The following is an 18,626-nucleotide window of genomic DNA, read 5'->3' as shown; positions in this document are numbered from 1 at the left end:
ACTTCAGATGTGTTTTGTGAAGTAATTTACCTCACGGTATTTAGAGAGGTCTACAGGCTAAATGGCTAAATGGAATTCCAATCAAATTTGTGAAAATGGTAGGGATTGGTATGTAGTATGAGCTAGTCTATATTTGGTGAAATTGTCTCCAGTGGCTTTTCTGTGAACTACTTTCCCACCTTTTTTGATGGTGCGCTTCCCAGGGAGCGACCCGGTACGCGAACCGTTGAGCGCCCCGGTTCGCGAACCTTAAGCGTAACGGGAGTCCACCATTTTGTGTTTCGGTCGAATTAAGATACAAGATGGAGGACAAATAATGTTCAGAATGGGTAGAAGGGGGCACGGTAGACTTATCTTGACCCCCTAGGTTTTGTGAGGGTGGCTAAGGAGGCCCATATGTGCGAAAAAAAAACATTTTTACTAAAAATTTCGCGAGGTTAGCTCCCGGTTCGCGTACCGGGTAGCGCCCCAGGGAGCGTACTTTGTTGAAAATTAGTGAAAAATGTTAGAGTAAAATAATAATTGTGAGTGATCAGATGTAGGGTAGCTCTGAGAAGAGCTTTTGGGTTTATGGTACATTTAGGTACTTATAAGTAGGTACCAATGCACATTCTTAAATTCAGAGTGAAAATTCTGTTGCCCTCATCTGAGAAGTGAACTCCATCTCCTCTGTAGATATCTTGCATGTAGTAACGCAAGTTATTGTTGTACAGGGAGCCCATTCCATGGTCTCTCATGTAAGCTGAAACAGATTTGTTTACATGCTTCCTCGACTTCTCAATTTGTGGACAAAATTGGTTTGACCACCTCCATTTCTGTCTTTGGCATATATTTGAATATACCAAGGCAGTCTGAGGAAAAAGTGCCATTAATTGCTCAAAGGTGTCCTTTAAAAGCATTTCCAGACCTACACCAGTCAAAGTGCCCAAGTCATTACCTCCACAGTGCACAATTAACAGGTCAGGTTTGGGCAAATGCATAAAGGTTTTCACCAATGGTATCAATTGGTGACATTTTAATCCTCTGTGGCCAAACCACTTAATTTCCACATCTTGTAAATTGAGGTTAGGTAAATTCCTGTTTTCAGTGTACCTTTGAGCCCAGTGAATATAACTATGTCCAACAATCCAGACAGAAAACATGGTGAGAGAAGGTTCTCCTGCAGTCAGATGAAGTGTGGCAATGAAATGGCAGTTGAAAAAATGAGAGTTTAAAATGAAAAAAACTGTGGAGTTTCTGTGTTCATGAAGCAGTAACAGTGATTGGTGGATTTTGATTGCTGAAAACAGAAAGTTAGGGTGCACGGATGAGTTATTTGAAAGATGTATTTTGAATGGTCAATAAAAAATCATTAAATGAAAGAATGCACTGGATATGCAGGTGCACTGAGAGTTCAGAGTTCAATTGCAACATTGTTGTGTGAACTTGCAAACACCAGAAGTCTTCCAAGAGGTGCTTGCCATGCAGAAAAGGCAGAAAGGGCAGAGGGGGGAAGGGTTTTCATTTGAAAAAAAGTGAGGGAAGAGTTTTGATTGGGTGACATGAGAGATATGTGTGAAGAATTACAGCATTTCTGTGCTTTTGATAGCTGCAGACTCTGGAGTGCATACCTTTTGCTCTGCTGAAGACAAATTGGTGTGTTTCTGAGACTGTTTTCAAACTCAAAGTATTTGCTAAGGTGAGAAAATATTTCTTTAATTTAGATAGAGAATAGTGTGCTTTAAGGAGAAAATTATGAATTATGTGGCGCAAATTGCTTGTAAATATGCTCCCACCTGTGCAAGGAAAATTTAGATTTTTAATGTTTGTGTTACATAGCCATGTTAAAAGTGATACAAACATGCTGCAAAGGCAATTAAAAAACGCTTTTATGTGTCTTAAGGACATTTTAAGTAATTTTCCCATGTGCAGTGTTTTGAAATTATGATTTGAAAATCGTTTTTGGGGAAAAGGAATTGTTTTTAAATTTATGACAAGGACATAATGGTGTATGCTTCTTTATAAGGCAATTGACTGTCCCTGATGTTATTTTTCCCATTTTAATGTAAGACCTTTCTCTGTGGCGCAAATTGCTTGTAAATATGCTCCCACCTGTGCATGGCAAATTTAGATTTTAAATGTTTGTGTTACATAGCCATGTTAAAAGTGACCCAACCATGCTGGAAAGGCAATAAAAAAACACTTTCATGTGTCTTAAGGACATTTTAAGTAATTTCCCTGTGGGCAGTGTTTTCAAATTATGAATTGAAAATCGTTTTTGAGGTAAAGGAATGTTGTTAAAATTTATGTGCGCCATATGCCCCCAAATTTCTTTTTCAGGGGTGCAGCAGGGTGTTATTGAGACACCCCTACACCTTTGGAAAAATTCCTAATTTGCGATGAGCTAATTGCTAATTGCAAATTGCACCTTCTTTCATATGGGCATCCTGGCGCATGGAAATGAATGGGTAATTTGCAATTAGCAATTTGCTCATCGCAAATTTGGAATGGTAAAGAATCGCTATTTATTCCTTAAAATTCGCTATTTTGGAAATGCAAAATAGTTATATGATACATATGGCGGTTGATGTCTAACAAGATAAGAAGCTTAGGGATACATTTATGATGACTGGCGCAATGAAGTGGACATCACTTACTTCATTGGTAGAGCTTTACATGTATTATGTCCTCTGTATTCTTCATCAAGCGTAACTTTAATCTGCAATCCTGAGTAGGCCTCACCTTAAACAAACCTCTGGATAGGCCACATCTTATCGTCATCCTGAATTAATCATTTAAAATGCTAGGGACAGATTTATGATAGGTGTATGCCTCTTTTGCGCCACTTACAAAACACTGTCCATGGGGAAATGACTTAAAATGTCCTTAAGACACATGAATGTGTTTTTTTAAAGCGTTTGCAATTTTTTTGGGTCACTTTTAACATGGCTATGTGACTCAAACAGTCAAAATCTAAATTCACCATGCACAGGTGGGAGCATATTTACAAGGAATGTGCTCCATGGGGAAAGGTCTTATAATGTAATATGGGAAAAATGACATCAGAGACACTGAAATGCCTTATAGAGAAGCATACACCATTATGTCCTTGTCATAAATTTGCAAACCATTACTTTTCCCCAAAAACGATTTTCAAATCATAATTTGAAAACACTGCACATGTGGAAATGACTTAAAATGTCCTTAATTCAAAATTTGCTATTCCTTATTTTGCGATTGCACTGAAGGATTTGCAAGTTTTGCGATTCCTTAAATGCAATGTATCAAACAAAAAATATGTAAAAAATGACATTAAGGATTTGGAAACTACCACCAACTTCTAGTTGGTGGTAATTTGTGAATTCTTTTCAAAAAGCTTTTTTTCCAAAAAACAAAAGGTGCCATATGACGCCCATACATGCCCCTAGGGCATGTATGTGCGCCATATGCCCCCAAATTTCTTTTTCAGGGGGTGCAGCAGGGTGTTCTTGAGACACCCCTGCACCCTTGGAAAAATTCCTATTTTGTGATGAGCTAATTGCTAATCGCAAATTGCACCTTCATTCCTATGAGCCTCCTAGCCCATGGAAATGAATGGGTAATTTGCAATTAGCAATTTGCTCATTGCAAATTAGGAATGGTAAAGAATCGCTATTTATTCCTTAAAATTCGCTATTTAGGAAATGCAAAATATTTTGATGGTACATATGGTGGTTCATCTGTAACAAGATAAGAAGCTTAGGGATACATTTATGATGACTGGCAAAATAAAGTGCAAATCACTTACTTCATTGGTAGGCCTTTACATGTATTATCTCTTCTGTATTCTTCATCAAGCGTAACTTTAATCTGCAATCCTGAGTAGGCCTCACCTTAAACAAACCTCTGGATAGGCCACACCTTATCGTCATCCTGGATTAATCATTTAAAATGCTAGGGACAGATTTATGATAGGTGTATGCCTCTTTTGCGCCACTGTGCGTCACTTTTATGATGCAGCGGCGGTGCAAAAGATTTGCTATGAGGCGACAAAATTACAAATTGATGCTTTTAGGCAGATATGTCATGGTGTAAAAAAAACGTACCACATGAAACCGATGCAGCAGTGATGCAAAAGATGCACCATGTTGCAAGACAGGCCTCACTTGGGGCCATATGTATCAAGCTAATTAGCATTCGCAAAGATCAAAATTCTGCGAATTTCGGCCTTTGCGAATGCTAATTAGACAAATGGTATGTATCAAACAAGTTTGATGCAAAATAAGGAATAGCAAAATTTGCTATTCCTTATTTTGCGATTGCACTGAAGGATTTGCAAATTTTGCGATTACTTAAATGCAATGTATCAAACAAAAAATATGTAAAAAAATGACATTAAGGATTTGGAAACTACCACCAACTTCTAGTTGGTGGTAATTTGTGAATTCTTTTCAAAAAGCTTTTTTTCCAAAAAACAAAAGGTGCCATATGACGCCCATATATGCCCTTAGGGCATGTATGTGCGCCATATGCCCCCAAATTTCTTTTTCAGGGGGTGCAGCAGGGTGCACCCTTGGAAAAATTCCTATTTTGTGATGAGCTAATTGCTAATCGCAAATTGCACCTTCATTCCTATGAGCCTCCTAGCCCATGGAAATGAATGGGTAATTTGCAATTAGCAAATTGCTCATTGCAAATTAGGAATGGTAAAGAATTGCTATTTATTCCTTAAAATTCGCTATTTAGGAAATGCAAAATAGTTTGATGGTACATATGGTGGTTCATCTGTAACAAGATAAGAAGCTTAGGGATACATTTATGATGACTGGCGAAATAAAGTGCAAATCACTTACTTCATTGGTAGGCCTTTACATGTATTATCTCCTCTGTATTCTTCATCAAGCGTAACTTTAATCTGCAATCCTGAGTAGGCCTCACCTTAAACAAACCTTTGGGTAGGCCACACCTTATCGTCATCCTGGATTAATCATTTAAAATGCTAGGGACAGATTTATGATAGGTGTATGCCTCTTTTGCGCCACTGTGCGTCACTTTTATGATGCAGCGGCGGTGCAAAAGATTTGCTATGGGGCGACAAAATTACAAATTGATGCATTTAGGCAGATATGTCATGGTGTAAAAAAAACGTACCACATGAAACCGATGCAGCAGTGATGCAAAACATGCACCATGTTGCAAGACAGGCCTCACTTGGGGCCATATGTATCAAGCTAATTAGCATTCGCAAAGATCAAAATTCTGCGAATTTCGGCCTTTGCGAATGTTAATTAGACAAATGGTATGTATCAAACAAGTTTGATGCAAAATAAGGAGTAGCAAAATTTGCTATTCCTTATTTTGCGATTGCACTGAAGCATTTGCAAATTTTGCGATTACTTAAATGCAATGTATCAAACAAAAAATATGTAAAAAATGACATTAAGGATTTGGAAACTATTGTGGTAAATTGGTGGTAATTTGTGAATTCTTTTCAAAAAGCTTTTTTTCAAAAAAACAAAAGGTCCCATATGACGCCAACACATGCCCTTAGGGCATGTATGTGTGCCATATGCCTCCAAATTTCTTTTTCAGGGGTGCAGCAGGGTGTTCTTGAGACACCCCTGCACCCTTGGAAAAATTCCTAATTTGTGATGAGCAAATTGCTAATCGCAAATTAAACCTTCATTCCTATGAGGCTCCTAGCCCATGGAAATGAATGGGTAACTTGCAATTAGCAATTTGCTCATTGCAAATTAGGAATGGTAAAGAATTGCTATTTATTCCTTAAAATTCGCTATTTAGGAAATGCAAAATAGTTTGATGGTACATATGGCGGTTCATCTGTAACAAGATAAGAAGATTAGGGATAGATTTATGATGACTGGTGCATCACCAGGGATGTGTCAGTCATCCTGCGCCGCTGTTCCGCCACCCATGGTGTGCTGCATTTACAATGCGGGGCATCATGGGGCAAAAATGGCACAGATGCGTGATGTATCTGTGCTGTAAAGGTAGTGATTGCTGGAGTTGTATCGCAAGTGCGATGCAGCTCAAGCAAGGCTCAGGGGTGCCCCATCTCCACAATGTTGCGTCAAGACCTATGCCTGCTTAAAGCAGGCGCAGGGTTTGACGCAGCTTTCTCCTATCTGATTGTAAATACGGCACACCATGGGTGGCAGAGCAGCGGTGCACGTTAACTGGTGCATGCCTGGGGATGTGCCATTTAACATAAATCTGCCCCTTTACATTTAAGTATGTGCAGGACACACAGAGTCGGTGAGGCTTATCCAAGGTTAAGAAGAGATGAGTCCTGTTCACTGAAAAATTAGACATAGTCTTCACCTGATCAGCATTGCTGGACATGGCTAAATAATAGCTGCAAAATATTACTCTTGTTAAACAATTTTACTATTATAATCTCTGAGATTTGTCTCTTACTCTGCAACATCTCATTGTTGTTATCTTTCTTTAAAGATAAAGACAACATCAACATGAGTGACAATCTGCAATCAGTTGATTTTGACCTCATCATTGAACTTGTAATTGAAACATCAGTGGATGTTGATCCATTGGATGATTTAAATCCTGAGGATGAAGAAGAGCGTGATGAGGATGCAGATTTGTCCGAATTATATGACATAGGGTGGGAAGCTGACCTGCTTGAGCCTATGGAAATATAAACATTTATTTTTTAAATGTATAATTAATGAAAAGTAAAAATGTAAACCGTTTAATTTAAAAATAAAGACACCTTCAAAAACAGGTTATGTGTAGTGTCTTCAATAAAATATTAAAATATGCTCATAAAATTAGATCAGATTCACATATAAAATAGCACAGGTAACATAAATATAAATGTCATTTCTTTTCTGCTATTTCTGTATTGTAAATTTGCCAAGGACTAAAAAATCTTCTATTTAAAATGTCAAGTAGTGTGTTAAGTTTTTGATCATTGTTATTGATTTACTGTTTGGTAATAATGGTTAATAACATTTTTTATTATATTTTACCACAGATTCAACTGCAGATCATTTCAAGATTTCACCATGCCAACAATAGAAAGACAGAGAAAGGCTGCAAAACGTCAAAGACAGCAGGTGAAACAAAATAAGCAGCAGTCCTCTAACAAAAATATTTGTCAAGTCACGAAGAAAGCACCGGGTAAGAGCACAAAATATTTCATAAGAAATATGTGTAGTAAAAAAAATATTACTACAGAAAATGTTTCAGTCCATAAAAAGAGAAGCAAATCAAATGGAAAGGAAAGGCCAATCAAAAATGTTACTGCTAGAGCAAGAGATAAGTCTGTGCATGATAGTAGAAGGAAACAACAGTTTAGGGACATTCGTAAACGAATGTTCCGCAACAGGATAATTGGCAATTTGTTAAAAAATATTAAGAAAGGTCAACAGAAACTGGTTTTTTATAAGAGAAAAAAAAAGTTGAGAAAGTTATTGATCAGGCATTTGAAATTAAACGTAAGTTATTTATTTTGATAATCAATAGAATTAGGAAGCTAAACAAGGCAATTTATGATTTCAAAAGAAATAGTAGATGGAAGAGAATAGTTAATCGTAGTAATTTTTGTGAAGTTTTTTCTGGAGAATGGATGCATAGTTCAAGCTGTGAGGCATTTTTTAATGAGGAGAGTTATTTCCAGGATAATGATTTGGTGCATGCAGTTGACACCAGTGGTCGTGCTTATGAAGTGAAAGATGGTTGTCCAGTTGAAAAAGAAAAACTTGTGACAACAGAGACAGAAGAGGTGTTAGGTAATGAGGTTTTAGGAAGACGTGCTAAGGGTCCTGTGTACACCTGGAAGTGTAGTAGTATTTGCAGTGTGCGACAGGATTCCATCAATTCGCTTTGTGATTTTGTACGGTCATTTAATAAGAAAGGTTTGAAGCAGAAAATAAGGTTGTTGCAAGAATTAGATCCTTGCAGAGTGAGAGAAGTGACAGGTTTGCATGGTCATTCACTGGCTTGTCTTTCCAGGAGAGTATGCCAGAGTGTTTTTCATCATTTCAGGATGCTAGCAGTGCATCATAATAAAGTGAGGAAATTAGTTAGAATGTTGTATTATGCTAAGAGTCCAGCAAATATGCTTAAACAATTATGCGCTGCTCTTTTGCATGGTTCTGAAATAGATGTGAAGAACATATGTGAAGAAATTGAGTTTTGTTACTTTGGAAGTAAAGAGGAGAATGTTGAAATTGACCCAGAAGAAGAGGGTAATGTGGAAGATAGTGTACAGGTTTCCAGTACAGATAATTTCCAGAGGGAAATTGCGACGTTTCAGGTGAAATCAAGTGAGAGGCCTAATTTCACTTGTGTGTGTTGTCGACGCACTTATTATAAGAATCAGACTAAGTTAGTGGATTTATATGCAAAAAGTGAAACGGAAAATAATAGTGAATGGAAGGATTTTGCAACATACTTGATGGTAGAAAATTGTTTTGATTTGGGATTTGATCAACGTGTGTGTACTTATTGTTGTTGCAAATTAAATCAAAACCAGATGCCTGCTAGAGCAGTTCATAATAATCTGGAATTGGTTGAGATTCCTTCTGAATTGAAGGATTTAAATACTTATGAATCTATTTTGATTCAAAGTATCCATCCCTTTCAGGCTATTGTAAGAATGGAGCCAAAGACAGGGAAATTGCCGCCATCAGATTTACAGAGAGGATTAAAGGGAAGAGTTGTTTATTTGCCTCTAGATTTGAAGAAAAACATTAACACAATTGGAGTAGAAAAAGTGGAAGAGGAACCTCTGGTTATCTTAGTTAATGGGGTTCCGACAAAGAATAAGAAAATATGGCAAGATTTAGTAGATGTTAGGAAAGTTAAAAAGGCAACATTGTATTTGAAAAAAAATAATAAATACTATAAGAATGTATATGTTGCAGAAGAGGAAGTAAGTGAGGAAGAGGATAGCGATTTGTGTGCTGGTCAAATTGAGAAAGTAGAACCCTCTACTAGTGAAGAAATATATGAACATTATAGTGTTCATCCTTTGCATTCCAAGGAAGTCATGGGGAATGCTATTGAGTTGTTTCAAATGAAACAAGCCAAAGGGAGTCCCATTAGTGTTTGGGAGGAAAGTTTGGAAGCTCGGTGTTTCCCACAGCTTTTTCCAACAGGTCAGGGAGGAAGATATGATGAGCGACCTCATCAAATTCCTGCTTCTGAATACCGGACTTTGCGATTGTATGCAGGAGATGCTAGGTTTCGACAATGCATTCCCTATTTGTTTCATCTCCTGTTTGAAAGCGATCTGTCTGGACTGTCATATGCAGTGAACCACATCTTGAAAAGTGGTATACACATGCAAAACATCTCGGCAAGTGACTTTATGGATAAAGTCAATGTCCAAGACAGTATTTTGGATTCTCACCTGATTAATCTCATGGCGTGTCAGCGTGGTACTAATGAGTACTGGTACCGTCGTCATGGTGATTTAAAATGTATGCTGAGGAACTTAGGTACTCCCACATGGTTCCTCACTCTGAGCTGTGCCGAGTATGGCTGGGAAGACTTACTTGAATTTCTACGAGAGGCAAATGCTAACGTAGATAACATCGAATTCAAGACACCCGGAGAACTGTGCTCTTTGGATCCAGTCAATGTATGTAGGTACTTCAATCATAGATGTCTTTCATCATGAATAAGAAGAATACACCTCTTGGAGAGGTGTTGGATTTCTTCTGGAGAAAGGAGTACCAAGCAAGAGGTGCTCCTCATATACATATGTTGCTGTGGATCAAGGATGCACCTAAATTTGGAACGGATCCAGAAGACTCAGTGATGAGTTTCATCCAACAGTATTCTACGTGTGCTGTTCCAAACGCAAAGGAGAAGAAAAGCCTAAGAGAAAAAGTTCTGCGTTTCCAAAGCCATCGATGTGGAAAGTACTGCCGTCGTAAATTCCGAAACAAGGACAAGTTCTACACCAAATGTCGTTTCGGCTTTCCACGACCGGTGATTTCTAAAGGAAGAGTAAACAGTTTGATGTCTTCGCTGCGACATAATGTCATGAAGAAATCACCTAAAAACACATACAATTTGAAGAGGAACGAAGAGTCCAAGTACATCAACGACTACAACCCGGTGATTTTGTCCATGTGGAATGCTAACATGGATATACAGTTTGTGGCTGATAACTGTATGGCTGTGGCTCGGTATGTGACGTCTTACATCACCAAAAAAGAGAAGACAGAATTGAAGGATATGTGGGAGGACATTTCCCATGAAAAGAGCCTCAGCAAGAAGTTGTACAGTTTCAGTCTGAAGATGTTGTCGCATCGAGAAATTGGAGCTTACGAATGCTCTGACCGGTTGTCTTCAGCAAGTCTCTATGCCAAGTCCAGGAGTATCGTTTGGGCGAGTCTTGGTCTTGCTGCAACGCGTAATCGAGTTCTGAAACCTGTGCGGGAAATTGAGTATTTGGCGGAAAAGGAGCCAAACAGTACCGACATTTTGAAGACCAACATGTTGGATACATATTATCCAAATAGAAGCAGTCACCTCGACAATGTTTGTCTGTATGAGGTTCTTCAAAATTACATATTCAAGAGGAACATCAAAGAAGATACTGAGAAAGGAGTGTATGCTGTAATAGGAAGTGAGGGATGTCTGGTCAAGCAAAGAAAATGCCACTTGGTAAACCATCGAAAATTGAGTGGCGAATCTCCTGAAAAAAAGGAGTTTTTCTATTTAGCACTTTTGCAACTTTTCAAGCCTTGGCGTGCAGAAGAGGAACTGCTTGGAGATTTCCTCTGTTACGAAGACTCTTTCAATGCCGCCAAGGAGACCATAGAATGTCCTGCTTTTCCCAAATATGTAGAAATGTTGAATGCGGAAATTGAGCAGGAAGCAACGATTGCAGCCGAGATTGCCAGAGACAGTTCTCAGGACAGTCAGAGTTCTGCTTCATTGAGTCAGGATCCACTAGGAGGACCTGTTATCGAAAATGAAGCTGCCACTGCCATGAATGAAGTGGAAAGAGCCATGGCACATGCTCAGGAGGATGCGGTTAACTTAGAAGAGTTGGAAAGACAACTCAACGTTGAGCAGAGGAAAATATATGACGAAGTTACCATGCAAATTGATCATGGATTAAGTCATGACAAGAAAGAGTGCTCATGTACGTCGTTGAAGCCTGTCCGACTGTACGTGAGTGGAGAAGCGGGAACTGGAAAAAGTTTCCTCATTAAAGCAATTTCATGCTATTTGCAGGAAAGGACAGAGTCATCGCTGTCTTGTGTTGTCACCGCTCCAACTGGACTGGCAGCACATAACATTAAAGGGATTACTTTACATCGTTTACTGATGCTGCCAGTGGAGCATGACAACAAATTACAATATCACAAGCTATCTGGAGATGCTTGTTTTGAAGTTTCAAGAATCTTGAGGAAAATGAAACTTCTTATCATTGACGAAGTAAGCATGGTTTCCAATGTCATGCTTGCCTTTGTGCATTTGAGAATGCAAGAAGTTCTCAAAACAGAGTATGATGTGTTATTTGGTGGCAAACACATCATTGTTTTCGGAGATCTTCTGCAGCTGACACCAGTGAAAGGGCAACCTGTGTTCAAAATGCTCACGCATGAAGATACCAGGAAGTACCTAGGCAGCATTGGCAACGTCAATATATGGTTAAACTTCAATTATGCTGAACTGCATGAAAATATGCGTCAGGCGAAGGATGAAGTTTACAAGACTATTCTACAAGATGTTAGAATTGGAAAAGTGACCGAGCATGGGAAAGAAGCTTTACATGCACGATTACTGTCAAATTTATATCCAGAACAAGATGTTGTGCCTGAGAATATTTTTCAGAAAATTACTGATAAGAAATCTGGAATATGTTTGATGCCAACTCTTGCAGAATGTGCCAAATTCAACAACAAAATGTTGCATTTAGAAAAGCAAGAGATTGTGAAACTGGAAGCTATTGACAGAGTAGAGCATATGGGATCAACAATTATTTTGTCTGAGAATCTGAAAACAAAATTGGATTCATTAGAGAAGAGTATATCTAAAACTGCAGGTTTTGAAAAGACTCTGAATGTGTGCTTGAACTGCCGTATAATTTTAAGAAGGAATTTACATGTTGAAAGAGGTCTGGTAAATGGATCAATGGGTAATGTTGTTGATTTTGTAAAATACAGAAATAGAGATGGAATTGAATTTTTAAAAATTAAATTTGATGGCATTGAGGAAGTACAGCTAATTGGTCGTTGCTCTGCTAGATTTTTGCTTGTAAAAGACTTATATGTTCTCCGTAAGCAGTTTCCTGTTTGCTTGGCATATGCGGTGACAATCCATAAATCGCAAGGTTTAAGTGTAGACTGTGCATTGGTGAATATTGGCAGTTCTGTGTTCAAGGAGGGTATGGCATACGTGGCATTGTCACGAGTTAGAACTTTATCGGGATTGTACTTGATTGAGTGTGATGTCACAAACATTTGTGCGGATCTAGATTGTGTTAAGGAATACAATAGGTTAAGAAGAGAGTATGCGTCACATTTGCCTCAGTATCCTTTGTTTGAGAAACGTGTGGTAGGCCGGAAACGAAGAAATGTGACCAATACTGGGGAGGTTGTAGCAAAAAGATGAAAAGTCGATGAACCTAAAATTACAAGCAGAAACAAAAAGGATTCTGTTGAAGATGTTGTTGGTTTTCAATTTGAAAACAGTTCTGGTGTCAACTGCTATGCTAATGTAGTGGTTAATGTTTTGTTTTCTCTAGAAAATGTAAAAGAAGAGATTGTGGTCAATTCTGATCAAAGATTTTGCAGTTTGTTAAATTCTGTGTTAGAGAAATGTAGCACTGATAGAAGAAACATAGAAAGTGTGTCTGAAATTCGAAATCTGTTAGACAGATGTTCAGGCCAAACACAATTCTCTCAAAATATTCAGCAAGATTGTCAGGAGTTTTTAATGTATATGCTTGATGTATTGCATGCTGAAGGTGTAGATGTAGATCAGCTGTTTGGGCTTTCTTATCAATGGCAGCATGACTGCGAGAACTGTATGGTATCAAGTACTACTAGTGTAGACTCAGAAAGATTTATATATTTAACTTTGCCAGACAGTAAATCAGTCTCCTTTAATAAGCTAGTAAAAGCAGCTGATCACAACATGGAGTGTAGCCAATGTAAATCTGAAATGATGTCCACATTATTTATACGAACATATGGCCAGTATGTCATTTTAATGTTCCAACGATGTAGGCCTGATGGAACAAAATTGACAACTTTAATTAAAAATTTTGTAGCTTCGCAGTTGTCAATATCAGGAAGGACTTTTGTAACTGCAGCAATTATATATCATGACGGCCCTTCAATAACATCAGGACATTATACAGCTTATTTAAAGTGTAGAAATGTCTGGTCATTCTGCAATGATTCTGTTTTAATTTTCAAAAAAAAATTGCCATATGACCTTAAAAACTCTTACCTGGTGTTTTTAAAACCAAAATTTTAGGGAAAGAATCTCGGGATGTGCTCTGAGGAATTTCAAGAAGTTCTCATGGCTCCTACACTATTTGGCCTTGAGGATAAGTGTAGTACAGAGATATAACTTTTTACCATAACACTGGACGTCATGGAGAAATACATGCACTTTGAATGAGTTCAGAAAAACTATTTCTTTTTATAAGCTAATTGAAGCAGCCAATCAAAACATAGAGTAGAGGGAATGTAAGTCTGCAACGCTGTCTACTGTTTTACATTGCTTTGTGATTGAAAGTGATGTAGAGAATTAAATAATTGTAGTAGTCATAGAGTTAGTGTAAGTCTGCTTCATAGTAAGCAGTATCAGTGTCATAGGAAATGTAGAACATGACTGAGCAAGAAGGGGAAGATATTACTATTCCAGGATTGTGAAAATGATCTTCAACATTTTAATTCTGAAAGTTGCGGAAATGCCAAATGACGGGATTGGCTTACAAGAAATCCAAGAGTTATAAATGGGTCTGACAAGATTTGGCCTTGTGGAAACTTGTGGTAGAGAGCAAGAAGTCATTTATTGCATGTAACATGTTTTTAAAAACGATGGAGATTTTCTTTCAGAAAGTGGCGGGCTGAAAGTAATAACAGCACAAAAGAGTGTAAGCTGTTCATAGGACATCCTTTGACGTCATGGAAAGTAAGTTAACTTTAAGGAGTTCTGAATTCTGATTTCTTATGTTGTATGGGTTTTTTAAACACAATCATTTTGATTGTGTTTTTTTTCCCCCGCTGTTATATGATGAATACCTTCAAGTCACTGTTTTTAGTGAATTTTGATACATTCTGAGAACAGCAAAAATAAACCATTTAACATGTATAATTAATTCTGTACTGTTTGCATTTATGATGTATATGTAGAACTGTGTAGGAGGCATGGAGAAGGTGAGGCTTCTGTAAGTGTCAAAGTTGTTGCATGCAGTGCTGCACTTCTGCGTATTCTTTCATATGCTAGACTACATCTGCACAATGAGATACCTAAGCAAAGGAAACACAAGTGATGTGATTGTGAAATGAGCAAAATAAATTGCACGTATTTCAATTACATACATCGTATTATCACATGAATGATGTCATCAGTGATGTGATCAGTAATGTCAAATGAGATGTCATCAGTGATGTCATTTGAGATGTCATTTGAGATGTTATCAGTGATGTCATCAGTGATGTCATTAGTGATGTCATCAATGATGTCATTTGAGATGTCATCAGTGATGTCATCAGTGATGTCATTTGAGATGTCATCAGTGATGTTATTTGAGATGTCATCAGTGATGTCATCAGTGATGTCATCAGTGATGTCATTTGAGATGTCATCAGTGATGTCATCAGTGATGTCATCAGTGATGTCATTTGAGATGTCATCAGTGATGTCATCAGTGATGTCACTGACCATGTCATGAATGATGTAATATGTGACATGATCAGCAGTGGATTGCGGGTGCGCGATATATAGTTAGTACAACTAACTATATATGGAATTTCAATGGTTTTGTGTGAGTAAAATAAGGTTTTTTAAATGCTAATTCCTAACTATATATGGTGTATAACCTATGGTTTTTTCAGTGAATTTTCAAGGTTTTGTAAATGCTAATTCCTAACTATATATGGTCTATAACCTATGGTTTTTTCAGTGAATATATATATATACACATATACACATATACACACATATACATATATATATATATATATATATTACCTACTGGCGGTCGCCAGTAGGTATATATAGTTAGGATTTTTTCTCTATGGGATTTTTGAAAATTCTATGTCTAATAACTTTGGCGTTTGTGGACGGAATTGGCTCAAATCATCAGGAAAATGGAACATTTTGTTTCTGAGCAGCCCCTGAAAATTTGGGGGGGGTTTGTCAAGGGGGGGCCGAGAAAAAAGGGGGGTCCCAAAACGTGTTTTTAACATTGAGTTTTCCATAGTGCGGTTGGCCTCACTTTTAGCCCCAACGGCTGAATGGATTTGCACGAAACTTGGCAAAATTGTAGGGACTGATAGCCCGATGTGCCTTTGCTAGGTCTCAATATATGTGCTCCAGTGGATTTTGAGAAATTAACGTTCAAAAAAAGATATATATCTGTAACAGCGGACCAGGCAGCGCTCCGGTTCGCGGACTTTACGCGTTACGGAGCTTTGTGAAGCGAAGCTGATTGGTTCTCCGGCGTCTGTAAACATTCCAAACAGTCCGTAGCGGCCGCCATCTTGTCTCTCGGTAGGATCGAGAGACAAGAGGAGGCCAAAGCGAAGGGGCAAATGACCATAAGGGGGCATAGTAGATCCTCCCTGACCCTCTAGGTTTGATGTGGAGGTTTTAAAAGGGCCCCGCGGGGCAAAAAAAAATAAAATAATAATAATCGAACGGCTGAATGGATTTGCACGAAACTTGGCAAAATTGTAGGGACTGGTAGCCCGATGTGCCTTTGCTAGGTCTCAATATATGTGCTCCAGTGGATTTTGAGAAATTAACGTTCAAAAAAAGATATATATCTGTAACAGCGCTCCGCTTTGCGTACTTTTCGCGTAACGGAGCTTTGCGAAGCTGATTGGTTCTCCGGCGTCTGTAAACATTCCAAACAGTCTGTAGCGGCCGCCATCTTGTCTCTCGGTAGGATCGAGAGACAAGAGGAGGCCAAAGCGAAGGGGCAAATGACCATAAGGGGGCATAGTAGATCCTCCCTGACCCCCTAGGTTTGATGTGGAGGTTTTAAAAGGGCCCCGCGGGGCAAAAAAAATAAATAATAATAATAATCGAACGGCTGAATGGATTTGCACGAAACTTGGCAAAATTGTAGGGACTGGTAGCTCAATGTGCCTTTGCTAGGTCTCAATATATGTGCTTCAGTGGATTTTGAGAAATTAACGTTCAAAAAAAGATATATATCTGTAACAGCGCTCCGCTTCGCGGAGATAAAATTATCTCTGTATTACCTAGCTGTTGCTAACACCAGTTAGCGACCGCTAGTAGGAGATAGTGACCATCTTGGGCCCCACTTTGCATGTCAGTGATATTTATCACTAATGACATGCAAAGTGGGCATGCCAAGATGTTAGCGACTGGAAACAGTCGCTAACATCGCTATCTCCTATTACCAACTTTTGGAGATATTCGCGCTAAGCGCGAATATCTCCAAAAGCTACCACCTGCCCTGAGCAGTTCTTAGCCATGTTATCCAATGGGAGGTGGATAACATGGCTAAGAGCACTAGCTCGGTAATGCATGAATATCGGTGATTTTTCAGCGATAATTATGCATTGCGGTCGTTTTTTATGGCATTTGCGATAAACCTTGATAATAGCAAGGTTTATCTGCGATAATTTCTGACGATGCTTAGCGGTAAAAAATTCGTTGCTAAGCATCGTTAGGGATAAATATCGCTTAACTTTGGTAATATGCCCCAACGTCTGTTAACGTTCGATTCGAAGGAAATCAGGAAGTGTTGAAAAACATTGTCTGCGCCATCTTGCCTTTTTTCAAATGCCAAACTTTTGTTGTGCACGGCAGCCATTTTAGATGACTTGACCAGACCCACTCTCTGCACGCTGTCGATCCTTAGCATGGCTCCCCACCCTCGCAAGCATCTCCCCCAGGCACTGGTCACCCTCGTTCTCTGTCTTATGCATGGGTAATAAACCTCCCCCCATCTGCGCTGCTCTTCCCTGAGAATCACACCCTGTGCCCGCCCGACACCTCCCTTTCGCCCTATTCACTACCGCACCCTCTGACACTCCTTTTCCTCTGTGTCCAATTGTCCAGGCCGGTCCTAGGCTATCAGCTAGCCCTGCAGATGTAGTTTATGGCCCCAGCTGTAAAGAATCACCCCTCTTCAAAGGAGTTATAGTAGATCAAGGCCCACACTCGATGAGATCCGTCACAGCACACGCGTTCCTACTATCTGAAAACCATCCTGTATTGTGATTGGGGAGGGGACCGAGCCTGAAGCGGAAGATTCCAGGGATGACTCTTTGTACATCAAAGTTTTTACAATTATGTGTCACATTAAAAATATATAGCACTCCAACACAGTAGTAAGATTATAAAACTTTAATAACTTATAAATATATACAACAAAACAAAAACAGTAAAAACATATAAACATTTTTAGGGAAAAACAACGAAGTAGCGGTCGGCTGTGCGAATAGTCCCAACGCAGCACAACGTCCAGATTTCTGGACGGCACCCAGGTGATGTTGCCTGGGTGCCGCACAGATTTCGGCATCCGGCGTGGGGCGTCGCGGGGGGTGGGTCATCAGTAGCAAACTGTTGTGCGAATAGTTCCAAGGCAGCAGAACGATGGCACCAAGGTGATGTCCAGTAAGTTGCCGCACTGCTTTTGGTATCCTACAATGCTGCTCCGAAGAACGGCGTGGGGCGCCCCGGGGGGGGGGGGAGGCGGCGTGAACGGGCCTCTCCAGGTGGAGTCTCGTCTGTTGTAGTGGGGCGCCCCTTTACCGTTTCAGTTGCCATTCCGTCCGCTTTTGGTCCACTGTGTCAAAAGCCGCAATTCAGCTGAGTTGCGCCCACTCTTGCGGTGCAGCGATAGGCGGCTGCCACAGGACGCTCAAAATGGCGGCAGGCTCTTTTCTTTTTGGGCCTGGTCCACTGAAATGGCCCTGGGACACCTTGCAAATCGGACGCTTGTCTGCTAGGTCTTGGACCCCATTCTCGAAAGCGTCCCCTCCGCCTTGAGGATTCAACAAAAGTTTTGGGGGCCCCCGACTCCTGCAGGCTTCTGGTGGGGAGCGGCTGCCATGATTGCTCGCGGAATGACCACGACGGAGCCACGAGATGGTGGTGCTTTCATGGTGACGCCAGCTTCAGTGTGAAACATCCAGAAACAAGGTGGGGCTTTCATCGTTTGGGAAAAAAAAAAGTTTTCATCCAATGAAAAGTGTTATTTTTAGGTCATATGATCAAGCCTTCCATCATTAGGAAACCAAAAGTAAAATGAACCAATGAAAAGTTTTATAAACAAGTCACATGACCTGTTATGCGGCATAGGGTATAAAAAGCGTAGAAAATCCGTTGGCACGTGAGGCGGCGTCAGTAGCGGACCGATGTGCGAATAGGCCGAAGGCAACACAACGCGCCAAGATCCGGATGGCACCGAGGTGGTGTCCAGCAAGTTGCAGCACTGGTGTGAC

This window comes from Lissotriton helveticus, chromosome 6 (genome assembly GCF_964261635.1).
Source record: "Lissotriton helveticus chromosome 6, aLisHel1.1, whole genome shotgun sequence".
In the NCBI taxonomy this organism is placed as follows: domain Eukaryota; kingdom Metazoa; phylum Chordata; class Amphibia; order Caudata; family Salamandridae; genus Lissotriton; species Lissotriton helveticus.
Note: the sequence above shows the minus strand (reverse complement) of the source record.